The 12,723-nt window shown below is 38.9% G+C and overlaps 1 long non-coding RNA gene across 1 annotated transcript; it reads left to right on the forward strand.

Annotated features, from left to right (window-relative positions):
* The first annotated feature begins 8,067 nt into the window (after window positions 1-8,067).
* LOC121286791 lies at window positions 8,068-12,034 on the forward strand. Its single transcript, XR_005945057.1, has 3 exons — window positions 8,068-8,271; window positions 10,910-11,072; window positions 11,980-12,034. It is a non-coding gene; the product is annotated as an uncharacterized LOC121286791 (long non-coding RNA).
* Window positions 12,035-12,723: the final 689 nt, after the last annotated feature.

Raw genomic sequence — 12,723 nt, forward strand, 5'->3', positions numbered from 1 at the left:
CTTAGGGAAATAGTGTAGCGAAATAATTATTTTATGTAATTATGATGGTACATTTAATTTTATATCAACAAATTGGATTTAAAACTCCAAATATTCAACTGATGGGGCTATGACTATCCATGCTAGCTGTCCCTTAATAAGCCTTGCTTCTGCAAGTAAGAATTAATTAGTTTCAAGTAGTTTTTCCACCACTGACATCAGACTGATTGGCCTGTAGTTATCTGGCTTATTCTTTTCCCTTTTTTGAATGGGTGTGAAGCATTTAAAATCCCCCAGTCTTCTCATTCCAAAAAGGAAGGAGGATTGAAATATTGTGGTCAGAGCTTCTGTCATCTCCATATTAGCATCTCTCAACAACTTAGGTTGCATCCCATCTGGATTGGTCATTTGTGGACTTACGAGTGATGCCAACCTTCTTAGCACCTCCTTTATACCTAATTTTATCCGATCCAATATCTCTATTCCTAATTTAACTTTTTGTGAAAATCGATGCAAAGTACTCTGTCATGCGCTCTAACTCCACAAGACTATTTCATTTTTGTCTCTAATTGGCCTCATCATTTGTTTCACTTTTTATATGCTTATAAAAGATTTTTGCATTTCCTTTTAATGTCACCTGCTAACCTTTTTGCATACCATCATTTTGCCATTCTCAATATTGTGACAGAAAGCGATGTCACCAGTTGTAAAGTGAATTCTCTTTCAGAAGAGAGCTGGAGTTTTAAAATGTCACATAAACTGGATTTGGCCTCCTAAATGAGTTACACTGATGTTTTTTTTAAGACCATAAGATGTAGGAGCAGAAGCAAGCCATTCAGCCCATCGAGTCTGCTCCACCATTCAAAGAGATCATGACTGACCTGATAATCCTCAACTCCACTTTCCTGCCTTTTCCCCATAACCCTTGATTCACTTACTGATTAAAAATCAGTCTATCTCAGCCTTGAATATACTTAATGTCCTAGCCTCTCCAGCCCTCTGTGGTAAAGAATTCCAAAGATTAACTACCCACTGAGAGAAGAAATTCCGCCTCATCTCTGTCTTAAATGGGCAACCTCTTACTCTGAGACTATGCCCTCTGGTTCTAGACTCTCCCACAAGGGGAAACAACATTTCAGCATCTACCCTGTCAAGCCCCCTAAAAATACTATATGTTTCAATAAGGTCGCCTCTCATTCTTCTAAACTCCAATGAGTACAGGCCCAACCTACTCAATCTCTCCTCATAAGAAAATCCCTCCATATCTGAGATCAACCTAGTGAACCTTCTCTGGACTGCCTCCAAGTCCAGTATATCTTTCCTTAGATAAGGGGACCAAATCTGTTCACAGTATTCTAGGTGTGTTCTAACTAGTGCCTTACATAGTTTTATCAAGAATTTCCTATTTTTATACTCCATTCCCTTTGAAGTAAAGACCAACATTCCATTTGCCTTCCCTATTACCTGCTCAACTTGTATGTTAGCTTTTTGGGATTCATGCATGAGGACTCCCAAATCCCTCTGCTGTAGCTTTCTGCAGTCTTTCTCTATTTAAATAATATTCAGCTCTTCTATTCTTCCTACCAAAATGCATAACCTCATATTTTCCCTCATTTTATTCCATCTGTCAAGCTTTTTTCCCACTCATTGAACCTGTCTATATCCCTCTGTAGAATCTGTATCATCCTCACCACTTTGCCTTCCCACATATTTTTGTGTCATCTGCAAACTTGATGATAGTATATTCACTTCCCTCATCTAAATCATTAATACAGTAAATAATTGTGGTCCCAACACTGATCCCTGTGGGACTCCACTAGTTACAGGTTGCCATCCTGAAAATGCCCCCCCTTATCCCAACTCTCTGTCTTCTATTAGTTAGCCAATCCTCTATTCATGATAGTATACTACTACAAACACCTGCGGGCTCTTATTTATTAAGTAACCTTATGTGCAGTACCTTATCGAATGCCTTTTGGAAATCCAAATATACCACACCTACTGGTTCCCCTTTATCTATCCTGCTTGTTACCTCCTCAAAGAATCCTAATAAATTCATCAGTTATGATGTCCCCTTCATGAAGCCATGCTGATTCTGCTTGATTATATTATGCGTTTCTAAATGCTCTGCTTCTACATCCTTTATAACATTTTCCCAATGACAGATGTTAAGCTAACTGGCTTATAGTTACCTGTTTTTTTTGTCTCCCTCCCTTTTTGAATAAGGGCGTTACATTGGCAGCTTTCCAATCTTCTGGAACTTCTCCAGAATCTAAGGATTCTTGGAAGATTAGGACCAGTGCATCCACTATTTCTGTAGCTACTTCCTTTAATATCCTAGAATGAAACCCATCAGGTCCAGGGGGCTTATCCTCCTTTGGCCCCATTAATTTCCTTGGTGCTTGTTCTCTGGTAATAGTTATTGTATTTATTTCCTCCCTTCCTTTTGCCCCTTGATTATTTAGTATTTTTGGAATGCTATCAATGTCTTTGACCATGAAGACTGATGCAAAGTATTTATTCAACTCCTGTTCCATTTCCTGGTTCCCCATTATTATTTTCCCAGCTTCATTCTCTAAGAGGCCTATGTTCACTTTGGCCTCTCTCTTCCTTTTCATATATTTAAAGAAGCTCTTACTGTCCGTTTTCATATTACTTGCTAGTTTACCCTCAAAATTTATTTTCTCCCTCTTCATTATTTTTTTGGTCATCTTTTGTTGGTTTTTAAAGCTTTTCCAATCCTCTGGCTTACCATTAATCTTTGCCACATTGTATGTTTTTTCTTTCAATTTGATACTATCCTTAACTTCCTTGGTTAACCATGGTTGATTTATCCCCTTCCTGGAATCTTTCTTTCTCACTGGGATATATTTTTGTTATGAGTCATAAACGATTTTCTTAAACGTCTGACATTGTTCATCAACCATCTTTTCCACTAAATTCCTTTCCCAGTCCACTCCAGCCAACTCTGCCCTCATTCCTTTGTAATTATCCTTATTTAAGTTTAGTACAGTTGCTTCCGATCCAAGTTTTTCACTCTCAAACTGAATGCTAAATTCTACCATGTTCTGGTCACTGTTTTCTAGGGGATCTCTTACTCTGAGATCATTTATTAAACCTGCCTCATTACACATTACCAGATCCAAATTAGCCTGATCCCTGGTTGGATCCACAACATATTGTTCTAGAAAACTGTCCCAAATTCTTGCTTGTGGCTACCTCTGCCTATTTGATTTTCCCATTCTACATGAAGATTAATATCACCCATGATTAATGTACTGCCTTTTTTTACATGCCCTCATTATCTCCTGATTTATTCTCTGTCCTACAATATAGCTACTGTTAGGGGGCCTATAGACTACTCCCACCACTGTCTTCTTCCCCTTGTTGTTTCTTACCTCCACCAGTATGGATTTAACATCTTCCGATCCAGGATCATTTCTTGCTATCGTACTTATTCCATCTCGTACTAACAAAGCATCCCACCACCCTATGCCAGTTTGCCTGTGGCTCAGGTAGTAATCTCGAGATTATTACCTTGGAGGTTCTACTTTTTAATTTAGCTCCTAACTGTTCAAATTCTTTCAGCAGAACCTTCTTTCTAGTCCTATCAATGTCATTGGTAGCATCATGGACAATGAAAACTAGATTCCTCCCATAGTAGCAGAGTGGTATTGTTATTGGACTGGTGGTTCCAGGCACCCAGGGTAATGCTTTGGGGACCCGGGTTCGAATCCCACCATGGCAGATGGTGAAATTTGAATTAAAAGTCTGATGATGACCATGAAACCATTGTTGATTGTCGTAAAAATCCATCTGGTTCACTAATGTCCTTTAGGGAAGGAAAGCTGCTGTCCTTACCTGGTCTGGCCTACATGTGACTCCAGACCCACAGCAATGTAGTTGACTCTTAAACGCCCTCTGGCAACAAAGGCAATTAGGGATGGGCAATTATATGCTAGTCTAACCATTGACAGCCACAGCCCATGAATGAATAAAAAAAACTCTCCAAATTCCTCTCCAGCCCTGAAGAGATGTCCTTAACCCTGGCACCAGGCAGGCAACACAGCCTTTGGGACTGTGCTCATGACGGCAGAGAACAGTATATATCCCTCTAATTATACTGTTCCCTACCACTACTCAAATTTCCTCCCCCAACTTGAATGATTCCTTGTGCCACAGTGCCATGATCATCCTCCCTGCAGTTCCCGCTCTCGTCCAAACAGCTTCCAAGAACCTAATAACTGTTGGACAGTTGCAGGGGCCCAGGCTTCTCGAACGCTACCCCCTGGGTCTCCATACCTGCTTCATTTGCAGTCACACCCTGCTGACCCTGATCACAGATCAAATTTGACTTACCTAATCTGAGGGGTGTGACTGCCTCCTGGGGTAAAGTGTCCAGGTAACTTTCCCCCTCCCTGCTGTGGCGCAATGTCTGAAGCTTGAACTTCAGCAACTTAACTCAGATCTGAGGTTCCTCGAGCTGCAAACACTTACTACAGGTGTGTTCACTCTGGATCACCTTGGTGTCCAGCAGCTCCCACATGCTGCAGCAGCAACACATCACCTGTCCTGCCATCGCTATCATATTTTATTTAATTACTTAATTTATTATTCTCGTATCCCTGCTTTTTACACTTGAAGAATCCCCCGCTCTTTACACTTTGTGATTTTTTTACACACCAATATTGTTCTTATACTTAACAAGCTATTTTACTTATACTTAACAAGCTAAGTGAAAAAAGACTAGACACCGAAACACAAACTAAAGATCTTACTTTTACTTTAAAGACAAGAAATATTCACCGATCCTACTCACCAATCAGCTGCTCTCCGCGCTCTTTAATGGTCTCTCACCTTTCTCTCTGTGCTCTTTAATGGTCTCTCACTCTCTCACTGTTATTGGCCACGCTGCTTCTCTCACTCTCTCGCTGTTAAAGGCTACCTTTTAAAAACAAAAAAGATCCAATGTTGAATTCTCATTTTTCTGAGTGGATTAAAAAAAACAATAAACTGTAACTTTATTAAGACAATGGAGGACTGCTAGCCAGCCAGAATGCACAACTTGCATTCCACCCAAATGGGATGAAAAGGGAACAGACATCCAAAACTCCCTGAGGAGTGTGAAAGACTCTATCTCCTGCTGACTTCACACACTCCTGAAACTCTTCAAATGTTTCAAGGATGAGGCATCAGAATGCAACTATCAGTTCTACAAAACAATGCCTACAGCAGATATATTAATCAAATTCCTCTGGAATATACAGCCAGCGGGGCTTTTCAGAACTGTTTTACCAAGCCAGAAAGATCACAGGAGAGATCAGAATGCTGTATTGAAAAGCCTCAAGGAAGCTGTTTCTCCCTCTCTTGAAAGTATTGCACCTGGATTTGCAAAGTAACCGTCCTGAAAAGTTAATTCTACCACAAACCGAGATCTTTTGGGAATAAAACATGGAAATATGCTCCACACAACTACACCCAGGAAGACAACTGAACAAAACAGCCGCAACATGGAATCACTGCATTGAGACCAGCCAAAGGACAGTTCACCGTATATTCTTTTAATTGTTTATCTTCTTCACAAACTGTAAAACAGCTTATTCTATCATCTGTACTAATGTGTGTGTGTGTGTGTGTGTGTGTGTGTTTGTGTGCGCGCGCGTGCCCAGGGAATGTGTGTGATGTATGACTGGTGGTTATGATTCACCTAGTTTTTTTTTAAATTTGGGAAGTAGTGTCAATAAACTTGTATTTTTTGCTTTTTAAGCTTAGAAAACAAGTTTGGCTATTTTTTTATAATTTGAAAGCATACATAGTGGGATTCATGCAGTATTGGCAAAGCACATCCTCACTAAATTCATTAAAAAGTGCTGTTACAGTCAGGCTTGGAGTGGTTTAATAGGGGAGTCATTTTTACCCCTCCTCATATAGCTGTAACAATTGCTGCATGCATTTGGTTGCTACAGGTTAAACATAGTGATGTTGGCAAAACCAAATATTTAATGATGAAATGTAAAAAAAGGGGAAATCAACTTTATTGTGCTGTACATAGGTTAATTGTTAAGGTGTTTACATTGTTATATATTAGTGTTGTTGTTTTAGGGCTGGGGTGTTACAAATGCAAAGTTTATAAGATTGACATGTTTTAAACTATCTCTTTAATTTAAGGTAAAAGGGGTAATGAATAGAGTCAGTTACCTACTAAATAGTGTTTAGTCATCTTAAAATTTGAAATTTTGCAATTCCTTTAAAGTCAGTTATTGGGAATTCAATTTTTTTTTTAAAGAAGTTATTGGTCTCTACATGGATTGTAACAACATCCTTTCTCAATCTCCCCCTCCACTGTCTGATTTTCAATTGTATCTCAGGCCTGGACATTTATCATAAACCTTCCTTTTCAATTTTATTTTAAATTCTATTTCCTTTGTCATCCAAGGAGCTCTAGCTTTGGCTGTCCCATCTTTCCTCAAGGGAATATGTTTGGTTTATATCTGAACCGTCTCCACTTTTGTTTCTCATTTACTGTTTTCCTAGTCAATATTTTCTTCCAGTCCAACTATGTTTTATTCATTCTCAAATCACTGAAAATTGCTCTTTTCCAGTTGGGTATTTTTGCCATTGATTTTTCTTTGACCCTTGTCATATTTTCCTTAAACCTAATTATATTATGATCACTATTATCCAGATGTTCTCTTATGGTAAACACATTCCACTTGCCCTACTTCATTATCCAGAACCAGAACAGCCTCATTTCTTGCTGAACTAGAAACATGTTGATTAAGAAAGCTCTTCACCATCCTTGCCCTTTATCCAACTTTTTTCACCAGTCAAAATTATGACAGTTGAAATCCCTTATTATTACTGCACTATTATTTTCACATTTCTCTGAAATTTACCTACACATTTGCTCCAGAATCTCCTTCTCATCATTTAGGGGCTTATAGTAAATACCCAGTAATATATTAGCTCCTTTTCTGTTCCCCTGTACAACTGAGTCTCCCACAGAGACGTGGAATTGCTTCTGACTGCAAATCCCCAAAGTATCATTACCCTCACTAGTATGAATACCAAGTTTGTGAGTGCCTTATTCCCAAGGGATTCCTGCAATACTTGCTTTTCCTGGTCTACCTGGTTGTCACCCACATTCTCTCCCTCTGAAGTTGCCGGGTGACCACCTCCTGAATTGTGCTATCCACAAAACTCTAAGCCTCTTGTATGTGCTGTGGTGAGCAGAGAAATTCTGAGATTGAGTAGTTGCCGCATTTTCTTTTATTAGTCATTCATGCATTTGTTGCCCATCCCTAATTGCCCTTGAGAACTGAGTGGCTTGCTAGGCCATGTCAGAGGGGATTTAAGAGTCAACCACATTGCTGTGGGTCTAGAGTCACACGTAGGCCATACCAGGTAAGGATGGCATATTTCTTTTCCCAAAAGGATTATTAGGGCCTTAGTTATTGAACTCAAATTTCACCATTGACTGTGGTGGAATTCAAACCTGGGTCCCCAGAGCATTACTCTGAGTATCTGGATTACTAGTCCAGTGACAAAACCACTACACCACCACCTCCCTATTTACATGTGGCTTGTCAGAACATGTGAATTGTGCTTAAGTTTCCACATGGCACAGGACATTCTTGTGATAGGCCTCAGCTATTGTCATGTTAGCTAACAGTACTACGAAGGGTTGACCACTCCTGTGAGAGGCTGACCAGTACTGTGATGGGCTGACCAGTGCAGTAACATTCTCTCCAAGGTGCCCAAAATATTGTATTGATTCATATGTTTATTTCTATTGTATTTCAGTTTTTGCTATTATTATAGATGAGAGAGAGACTTGAATTTATATAGTGCTTTTCATGACTACTGGATGTCTCAAAGTATTTTACAGCTAATGAAATACTTTTTGAAGTGTAGTCTCTATTCTAATTTAGGAAAAACAGCAGCTAATTTGTGCAAAACAAACTCCCAAAAACAGCAATGTGAAAATGGCCAGATAATCTACTTCTTGAGATGTTGATAGAGGAATAAATATTGCTTAGGACACTGGAATAACTTATTTGCTCTTCTTCAAAATAGTGCCATGGGATCTTTTACATCCACCTGAGCAGGCAGATGAGGCCTTGGTTTAATGTCTCATCTGAAAGACAACACCTCTGACAGTGCAGATACTACACTGGAGTGTCAGCCTTGATTTTGCTGTTCAAGCCTTGCAGTGGGACTTGTACATGGAACCTTGTCATTCAGAGATAAGTGTGTTACCATCTGAGCCACAGCTGCCAGGAGATTATACAGGTAAGCCTAATTCCTAAATTCATTTGAGAAGTAAAATTAATTTGACCTGAAGAGAGCTAGAATTTTAATCAAACTGAATTTATTAACAGAAAAATGCTAAGGTGAAATCTGCCTTGATCACTAGTGACCTACCTCATCCTATCCACCATCTCAATATTTGTCTAAAATAAAAATCCACAAAGATTTATTTTTTTGATCAACCACATCCAACCCAGATATTAATCTGCTGGGATGTGCTAAAGCTGGTAATCAGGAAAGTAACCCAATATTTACAGTGCCTTCTTAGCGCCAGGTTTTGCAACGGGAACCAATGGTGCTCACAGGAGCCCCAGACAGTAACAAAGCAGCTAACATCTCTCCCCATCACCACCCCCACTCCTACAGTGACAACCAAGAACCTCAATCCAACCCTACCATTCATATTTATAATTAAAGTCACAGGTAACATTTCTGTGAATCAGGTAATCCATGAACACAGTCTCAATATCTGTGCCTAGTTTTATAACCTCCAACCCATTCTTACACACATAGCCACGTGGAAGATAATTCTAATCTCCCAGCAGCTGCTAACTCCGTACTTATATATTCTGGTTTTGTGATTGCAATCTACATTAAATAACTTTGTTTCTACATTATCCTATGGGTCGCTGGGAGCTCTTTGCAAGCTAATGGGTTTTCAGCATTCATTATCTTGGCATCTTATCTATACTAAGCTTGCTATTTGTGGGCAGTTTCAAGCCCATCACTTTGTAGGCATTTAATCAACTCTGTACGCCATAACATTACTTTGAGAAATAAACACACAAAATACTGGAAATACTCAACGGGTCCCTCGTGTTAGACTCTGAATCAATTTGAGAAGTCCATCCGGAGGTTCTTTAGTACTTCAAATTGGGGAAAGGGATGACAGACCCAAGTGGGATCTTCAAAGAAGACAAACTCTTCCCAAACCAATAATGTTCCCTGTGGAGGGAAAAACAGAGTTAACGTTTCAGGTCTCTGACCTTTCATCAGAACCTTTTGAGTATTTCCAGAATTTGTTTTTAATTTCAAATTTCCAGCATCTGCAGTTTTTTGCTTTTATAAACTGGCTTTCAGTTTGCTTTTAAATCTGCATCTGATTACAGATCTATATTTTGGAAAATGCAATCCAAGACATGGTATTTTCTGTGGCATCATAAGTGGCAATTGATTAGTGTCAATCCAGGTGAACTAGGCTGTCCTGGATTTATTGAAAATGCTGTTGGATGAGGCCAGATCATTTTCCTTATGCAACAGCAAATATATAATGATGTGCTTACACTATATGACCTTCCCTAGGCAGGATTTTATTGAGGGCTTTACAAGGGTGAAGTTGTTGTGTGCTTTTCTAGGAAGGGCTTCGACTGCTTGTTATTTTCTTGGTGTCCAACCTCACTTAGCACTATGGACCTGACATACTGTGGATGTGTGGGAAGTAAACACAGCAGAACTTAATGAAGGTGGCAGGGGTAGAAAGGATGGAATTTGGGAGAGGATATCTTGGTTTTACACCACTTTTAAGTTCTGCCCTGAATTCCATTGGAAGCAAAGAGGGTGTCAGCTCTCCTGATCCTAGTTAAGATGTAGCCATGTAAATGACAAATAGGATGATGTCAGAAGTCTTATATTCCAACATTTACACCCTAAGGTCCTCCAATCTAATGTATTCCATTATAAAACAAGGATAACTTAGAACAACAGGTGAGGAAACTGTGAAGCTTATGCCGGCTAAAGCACATCTAGTCTAACCTGCTATTCACACATTCCAGCAAGAGACCAGGTATAGAAGTGTCCCATAATTACATCAACATTATTGGTTTGGGAAGAGTTTGTCTTCTTTGAAGATCCCACTTGGGTCTGTCATCCCTTTCCCCAATTTGAAGTACTAAAGAACCTCCGGATGGACTTCTCAAATTGATTCAGAGTCTAACACGAGAAAGGTGAAAGAAGTTTAGCTTCTGCACAAGGGTGAACTTGCTTGCCCAGGCAATTTCTACATCATCTACCCCTCCAGGTTACAAAATCTTACAGGAGATAGCAACTGTTTACAACCCATCTGAAACTACAGATCCTTAATCTCAAACACAACCGTTATAATGTTTTGCCCTTTGCACTGCGCTCATTAGCACACGAAGTGACCACCGAAAATCTAAAGTCCATCCGCCAGTGAGACTAACGCCGAATTACAGAAAATGTGAGAAAAACTGGGAATAAAAGTGTTCACAATCACCACTTGCAAGTAGTAACGTAGGCAACTAAAGGAAAAATTGGATGATGAAAATTAAGTTACTTGAATCAAGATCATGGATCACTGGAGGAATAGCGTTATTAACGATGCATCTCAATATCACAGTACAAACGATAGCAAATTTAGGAAATAATGTATATTTAACATTCTTCACGATTATTTCATATTTATTCTTCACGAGTAACACAGCGAAGAAGTTTGGTAAGTTGTTGAATAAGGGAGCTTTCAATTATTCTTTAGAATGTGTCAATTCTTCCTTGGAATCTCCAATTGTTCATTTTCCGAACATTTCGTTATATTTTTGGAACGTAATCTCCCTGGAAACCCATCAATAAACATTTTATTTACTGTACGTCTTTAACACATTAGGTCGCTTTCTCACTGACTACAAAAATTGAACTCAAAATGCAGCGTTCGACAGGATTTCAGAACGAGGGATTTCCACAGAGATCTAATCTCTCTCTCCCGGGACAAGTAGCCCAGTTCCCATCAAGCTCAGCAACAAGGCGATACGTTCTGCAAGAACATCAAGGTCAGTTGTGTTTCAATTTATTTCCATTTCATGATTACATCCTTACTGTTTACACTTGTTAGACCCTTTTATATGTATAGAGATACAAGGTATATGTTTCGATGTTTTGGGTCCCCTATCTCAGGCATTTCTAATTTTATGTTTTATTTTGATTTTATTCTTTTGCGGTTAATTTTCAATTCTTTTGTTGAATTGTGAGTGCTTTAGTTTGCCTTCTCTCCTAATTTGTTTCAAAGTATGAAATATTCACAAAGCATGAAGCAATCAAGAAATTGCAATTTAATAGCATCTTAATCTCTTCACGACTTCCCAAATGAAGTACGTTTGAAGTGCAGTCACTGTTGTTACGTAGGCACACGCAACAGCCTAAAGCAAAATCCCCAAAACAACACACTGAATGAAAGTTTTGTTGTGGTATTGGTTGAGAGATGAATATTGACCAGGACACCAGGAAAACGCTTCAATCTCCTTCAAATAGTGCCTTAAAATATTTTGTATCTCAGACAGATTGGGCCTCTATTTAACATCGCAACCAAAAGATGGCACCTTCAACAATGCAGCACATCTTCAGTATTGCACTAAAGCAACATCGTAGATTGTGTGCTTAAATTAATATAGGACTTCAATCCACAACCTTCAGGCAAGCTCAGCCATACCAATTGAATTAAGCTGACACAAGCAAATAGCCAAAAGCAACTGATTATACATCACAAACAATGCAGCCACTGAAGAAGGAGGACACATTTTGAGGGCTGGCAGTTTAGGAAATGATACAGACTACAATATGTGAATAAGTTATGTTAGCTCTGACATGAGTTTTCCCAACACATTCTATTTATGCACCATGTCATTCCTGTAATCTCAGTGGCTTTTATCTAATTAAATCCACTTTGATTTACCTTTACAGCTCTGGTGGTGTCCTCGACTGTCATCCCTGATTCTTCACCTAGGTTTCTCAAAACAAAATAATAAAATAATTTTCAAGCTAACCTTTGGTTTTGCATTCATTTTAACTGGAGTTACAGTCGATAGGCAAGTGTGACAAGTGTGGAGCAACATATATGGTGATGTACTGACATTAACTGTCTAGTCTCTTATGACGAATTGCCAGTTAAGTAGGATAACAGAATTCTGCAACTCCCCAGGGAACCAAAATCCAGCATATTCATGGCAATGGCTCAGGAAAGGGAAAGGATGTAAAACTGAACCAGTCTTCTCTTAAAAACATTTTTAAAGAAGGTGGAACCATAATCTGATTAAAATAAACCTCTGGTCTACATGACACACATGTTGATTGGTGAATGTAACACTGGTTATCATTTAGTCAATTCAAGAATTTTTGTACCAATTATTACTCCAGTCCAATCTGCGGAACATCTTACATCTCAGTTTTCTTCCTACAATCTTCAAGCTTTTAAAACCCAACCTTGGTGCCACCCAGTCACTACTTCTCCACTGATCTGCTCATCTATCTTACTCCTTACAACCAGTGTGCTATGGACCCTGCATTATGGACTCTTTCAATAAAATAAAGGAATCCAGTGGGATTAGTTTACCTTATAAACTTTATTACAGCTGCATGCTGGGATTATATTATGGGAGGCTTTGACAGTCTCTTCAATGTTCAAATGGTTGTGAACTTTAAATTTTT

The sequence above is a fragment of the Carcharodon carcharias genome, chromosome 14, assembly GCF_017639515.1.
Source record: "Carcharodon carcharias isolate sCarCar2 chromosome 14, sCarCar2.pri, whole genome shotgun sequence".
NCBI lineage: Eukaryota > Metazoa > Chordata > Chondrichthyes > Lamniformes > Lamnidae > Carcharodon > Carcharodon carcharias.